General features: G+C 45.8%; 1 pseudogene; it reads left to right on the top strand.

Annotated features, from left to right (window-relative positions):
- The first annotated feature begins 2,949 nt into the window (after window positions 1-2,949).
- Window positions 2,950-4,115, top strand: LOC136383418 (ferritin light chain-like; annotated as a pseudogene).
- The last annotated feature ends 2,300 nt before the right edge of the window (window positions 4,116-6,415 follow it).

The raw sequence follows: 6,415 nt of genomic DNA, 5'->3' as shown, positions 1-6,415 counted from the left end.
CAGTAAGGGCTCAGGGGTGGCATGTCACAGGGTCTCTCCAAAATTCAGCTGCTGTTTGCAGGACCATAGCAATAAATGAAGATGGTGTCGAACCAAGTCTTGGCCATCTCTGAATGTCAGGTAGAGGACATTAGACTTTATTTGACTGGCCATGGAGAGGGAGGGAAAGCTTTTAAGAGAGATGTGAGGTAATCAGAGGTATGCATTAAGAAGATTACTTTGGCAGTAGCTTATTAAAAAGATTATATGGAAAAAAAGATTAACAATAAGGAGACCAGCTAGGACATACTTGCAAAAGGTTACATAATTAGAGCTGAAGTTTTGAATTTAGTTGGTAGCTGTGGAAACAAGAAAATAAAAAATGGGGGAAATGCTTTAGAAATAGAATTTATATTATTTTTTAAGTAACAGAATTATCTTAATCATGCCCTCAGAAAAATTAATTTAATTCTTATGTAACCCTCATTATAGCTTGAATATTCTTATATCCATATTCATACCTTACTGACTCCTTGTTCCATTTCTTACTTGTTCTTAAAGACCTAATTGAAATATTTAACTTTCATTTCTAATGTGAACTATTTATTCCTACCCCTCCTTCTGCTTTCATCTCCCTATTCAAAAAAGAGTTCAGTATTTCTTTCGGGTTACCCACCTATTTCCTATCTTCTTCTTTGAACTTGATCTTAGTTTGTCTTCTAAGATTTTTTACTAGGTACTCGTGATTGTACTTTCAGCGGTTTTCTCCCCACCTCTTTCCTCCCATTATGCTTGAAAATTAATTCACGTCACTCTAGTTGACACCTACCTCCCAACTTCGACTATAATTCTTCCTCTCTTGTCTCTATCACTGTTCAAGAGCAGTTGACCTTGCCCCTTCTCTTTCATCATGCATAGCAGTGATGACGTTCCTCTGGCATCCACCTAATTATCACTGCCTGTTGCATCTGATTGTCACTTCTAAACCAGCAACACCATACTAGCCCGTTGCTATTGCCGACATTGTAAGAGAGGCATTTGCTGAGGTCACTGTCTCCAGGTGGAGTCCAGCTGACCCTCACCCTAGGGATGTGCTCTAGATGAATTCTCCAATTCACATGGGCTGACCAGTGTCCAAAGTCAACCGTGGAGACTCAGAGCCATCGTTTCATCTAAAATCTCAGAGATGGACTCTCAGGAACCAAGCTCCAAACATTGAAATATAAATACAAATTTCAGTGTAGTAAAGAATTCCTTAAGAAATCCAATAGTCTCTCACAGGTCAGAGTAACTCATAGGTTCTCTGTCTTCACAGGAAGTCTTTGCAGCTCTCTTTCCTACTTCAGAGAAAGTCCTGTCCATAGGACTATAAATCTGGAATCCAAACAGCCAACTCTATAACTTTCTTTTTAACTCCTTCCACTGCGACCCAGTCTCAGGAATGGCTACTGTTATCTTTCTTTACGTATGCTAATAGATTCCATTACATGACCGCCAATCTGTGCTGGTTTAGAATCTATCTCTTTGCCCAGGTTCTTAACTTCATTGTGCACAAAATTAAATACAGAGGATTACAAAGATAATCACATTGAAATGACAGCTACTAAAACATTTCTCAAATTGTGATAGAGTAATATATGTACATCCTTATTAATTATAAAATCTAGCACCGGGTCGAATAACTACCATAATTTCAAAGTAGCAATGAGCCATGAACTCCCATCTCAAACCCACTGTGAAGCCCCATCCCAGGACTCCTGACTGATGGTCAGTGAGCTTTCACATGGACACCCTAGTGGCAGTGGGTTCCCCCACCTCGTGAGGCAGAGTACGCGTGAGTAGTAGCCATGACTTGCCAGAAAGGTGGACGTTCTTACTTATAGGAAAACACAAGCTTCTCAGAAGAGCATTAAAGAGCTGGCATGACCTCAGTCCAGACTGTGTTTGGCTCATCTGATACCCTAGACCCCTGGTCGGCAAACCGCGGCTCACGAGCCACATGCGGCTCTTTGGCCCCTTGAGTGTGGCTCTTCCACAAAATACCACATGAGGGCACTACCTCGATAAGGACCTATCTATACAGTTTAAGTTTAAAATTTTGGCTCTCAAAAGAAATTTCAATCGTTGTACTGTTGATATTTGGCTCTTTTGACTAACAAGTTTGCCGACCACTGCCCTAGACACTGCTCCACTCTGTTCTCAGGCCACGCTTGGTGCTCTTCCACCATCCCTCCCTCTGGGTCTCACAGTCTGTCAGGACAGATCATCCTGTCCTAACAGTTACTGCCCAGAGCAGCTCCCTTATTCCTTCACTGAGGAGGTTCCAAACACCAAATAAAATCAACAGTAGCGGCCCTGGCTGGTTGGCTCAGCAGTAGAGCGTCGGCCTGGTGTGCGGGGGACCCGGGTTCGATTCCCGGCCAGGGCACATAGGAGAAGCGCCCATTTGCTTCTCCACCCCACCCCCTCCTTCCTCTCTGTCTCTCTCTTCCCCTCCCGCAGCCAAGGCTCCATTGGAGCAAAGATGGCCCGGGCGCTGGGGATGGCTCCTTGGCCTCTGCCCCAGGCGCTAGAGGGGCTCTGGTCTCAGCAGAGCGACGCCCTGGAGGGGCAGAGCATCGCCCCCTGGTGGGCAGAGCGGTCGCCCCTGGTGGGCGTGCCGGGTGGATCCCGGTCGGGCGCATGCGGGAGTCTGTCTGACTGTCTCTCCCCGTTTCCAGCTTCAGAAAAATACAAAAAAAATAAAATAAAATAAATCAACAATAGCAACAGTAGGCAGTGCCCTGGGCAGTCCCCCAGATCTGCCTTTTGCTTAACAGTGCGGGACAGACCCAGGGACACCCCTTCTTCCAGCCTCCAACCACCCTCCAATCTCTTTTCCAGTCACCCTCTCGGAACATCTCAGCCACCCCAGCCTCCAACACCAACCAACACTGGTTTTTTACCCTAACTCCTTATTGCCGATCACCCATGAGCTCCCAAACTCGTCAGAATTATTATCCCACTGAGGTGGAAGCTGCTGTCAACTGCCCCGTGAGCTTGCATCTGTGGACCTCCCACACCTACCTCTCTCTGGGCTTTCATTTCCACCATGACGATGTGGCTCTGGGGGGCATGGGCCCCTTCTTCTATGAGTTGGCTAAAGAGAAGCACCAGGGTACCATGTGTCTCTTGAAGATGGAGAAGCAGAACGGTGGCTGCATTCTCTTCCAGGATGCGCTGAAGCCTTCCCAAGATGGGTGGGGTAAAACTCGGGACACCGTGGAAGCTGCCATAGCCGTGGAGAAGAGCCTGAACCAGCCCCTTTGATCTGCAGGCCCCGGCTTCTACCCACACAGACTCTCAGCTTTGTGACTTCTGGGAGAACCACTTCCTGGATGAGCAGGTGAAACTCATTAAGAAGATGGGCCACGCCTGATCAACCTCTAAAGCAGGGGTCGGGAACCTATGGCTCCTGAGCCAGATGTGGCTCTTTTGATGGCTGCATCTGGCTCGCAGACAAATCTTTAATAAAAAAAAATGTTAAAAATATAAAACATTCTCATGTATTACAATCCATTCATTTCCTACCGCTCATGTTCATGGTTGTGGGTGGCTGGAGCCAATCACAGCTGTCCTCTGGTGTGGACAAGTCCTGCCGGGGGTGAGGATGATGGAGACGTAAATCCTGACTCTGGAGACCAGGTTCAGTGACGCAGATCCACTTTATCCAGGAAATAAGCTAGCTTATATACATGGGTTCAGCCAATAGGGTGTTACAGCGTGTCCTTAGCCAATGGCTGAAAAGATCAGGGAGCTACGTGGTTGGCGCTAAGTCACTTCCTTATTGCGGGTGAGCTCCCTTCCTGGGTGTGCCCAGGAGGGTTCTGGGAACTGGAGTATTCTCACAGCATTGCATCAGCTAGGAATGCGCTCTGCGCTCCACCCACCCTCTGGGACAACACCAATTTTTTATTGGATAATGTGTAACGTACACAGGTCATTGTATGGGTCTCATGGAATTACATTTTAAAATATGTGGCGTTCATGGCTCTTTCAGCCAAAAAGGTTCCCAACCCCTGCTGTAAAGGCTGGCCAGCCCCCAGGCTGGGCTAGGCAAGTATCTCTTCAAAAGGCTCAGCCTCAAGCACGACTAGGAGCCTTTGGAGCCCAGAGGTCTTTGAGGGGCCCCTCTGTACTCCCCTGGTATCTGGCTTTTGCCTGAGCCTCTCCCAAAAACCACTAGGCACCCTTTTAACCACCCTGGAGCCCTCTCCCATGCATTGGACCAAATGAAAACCATAAAGCTTTTTGAAGAAAAATAAAAAGTAGCAACAACAAATATTATAAGTAAATACTTTTATCTGGGCCTCAGAGTGACATGGCTGAAACTCCCAATCCATGTGAAACAAATGGGATTATGTAGGGGTGGTCCCCTCTGCCCTTGGACTTGCCAGGTGGTGGGGCTATGAAAACTAGATTCCCTGGCTCATCACCTTCAAAGAGAGCAGCCTCTTCCATTTCACCTAAGTACTATTAGATATCTCATCCTTCTTACATGTGGGGAAGCAAAACATCTGGAACCTTGTAGGGTCCAGTTTCCATCAGACCTCGGGCTCTAGAATTTCTCTTACCCCTACTAACCTGTTTGCTGTAGTGTCTTGATTACTCTCTCTTTAATTCATGCCTGGCCTTAACCTCTCTTCCTAGCCTTTTTAAACTGATAACTCCTGTAGGATTCTATGTTTGGTTCCTAACCCTGGGTTTTGAATTTTCCTTTATTTGATGTACCACAGTAAGCACACCACTAACCTCTTCTCCCACCCGATTCAGCTGAGGCTCTCAAATGCCTCACTTAAAGAAATCTCACACATGGAGCCTTTTCTCCTATCTAGAGTATATTTATCCTTGGTGAGCAAGCTCAATCTTACCTCCTTACAGAAGTTTCCATGAGTCCAAAAGTGACTTCCTTCCTTCCTTCTCTGAATTAGTATCCATTTTAACTGTCTCCCACTGAATGGGAGAATATGTTTTAATAATTAAATTGTAAGAAACTTTAATACCTATGTTTCTTGATATCTCCCACGGCGATGGCTAATGTATTAGCTTACATTTGAAAGATGCCCGACAGTTGCTTGTTTTTTATTCAGTTGATAAATTTAAAATATCCCTTTATGAGTCATATTTCTGAGTTAAATGATATATATAAATGCCCCAAATATGGATCCTGAACCATGGATCCTCAATGATGGTTCTCAGCTGATTCTAAAAGAGATATAGGTATAGAGATAAAATCAATCAAGTAACTTTTCTCCCACTCTAAATGGTACAATGAACCCAAACCCCAGACCAGTCTCCCAGTAAACAGAACTAAGCTATGAAGCAATCACAGGATGTGTTTAGAGAGGAACACAGTCTGTTCCATATCACCTTTCCATCAGGCCCTCCCTTGGTTCGGGTCCATCCTTCACAGCTCATGGTCACATAGGCCCATCCAAGTGGGGCATGCAACTTTAGACCTGTTTTGCCATACAACTTGCATGACAGTGGCAGAGAGAAACGGACAAAAACCCAAAGAAAACCTGCCAATGAGGTAAGAGTCTTGAATCTCCTCTTCTGTCTGTATTTCTCCTCCTCATAAGTGAGTGAGGTGGGGTTGGGTAAGCTTTGTGTGACTCTAGAAGCAAAACTCTAACATCATTTAATGGCTAGTTCTAGATAAAAGTCCTTACCACACTTGTGATGGCTGAGAAAGATATTAATTCAGACCAAAGCATGGATCTACTGACTTGGAATCGTCTGTGCTACTGATGTAAGGCAAACTGAAGTCTCCCAGGAAGAGATAAGGTGGGTTCTAAGCTGAGGCGGAGCCAAGGTGGCTGCTCTTGATTATAAAGTCACCAAATATGGCAGCATGTAAGAAAAAGTTGTGAAAGATTTTTTTCTTCTTTTTTTAGTGCGAGAGAGAGAAAGAGGGAGAGAGAGAGAGAAACAGACAGGAAGAGAGAGAGTTGAGAAGCATCAATTTTTTGCTGTGATGCCTTAGTTGTTCATTGATTGTTTTCTCATATGTGCCTTGACTGGGGGGCTCCAGCCTATCTAGTGACCCCTTGCTCAAGCCAGCAACCTTGAAGTCAAATCAGCGACCTTGGGCTTCAAGCCAGTGACCATTGTGTCATATCTATGATCCCTTGCTCAAGCCAGCAACCCAGCGCTCAAGCTGGTGAGCCCACGCTCAAGCTAGATGAGCCCATGCTCAGGCCAGTGACCTCGGGGTTTCAAACGTGGGTCCTCAGCATCCCAGACCAATGCTCTATCCACTGTGCCACTGTTTGGTCAGGCAAGATTCCTCTACCAGGCAGTTCTCACCTGTTACTCCTAACTAGGTTGGCTACTAAGATTCAACTGTGGTAGGCAGTTAGACAGACACGAGCCAGGACAATGGGCCAGGTTGAGA

Source organism: Saccopteryx leptura, chromosome 11 (assembly GCF_036850995.1).
Source record: "Saccopteryx leptura isolate mSacLep1 chromosome 11, mSacLep1_pri_phased_curated, whole genome shotgun sequence".
NCBI classification, from domain to species: domain Eukaryota; kingdom Metazoa; phylum Chordata; class Mammalia; order Chiroptera; family Emballonuridae; genus Saccopteryx; species Saccopteryx leptura.
Note: the sequence above shows the minus strand (reverse complement) of the source record. Positions and strands in the feature narration are given on the sequence as shown.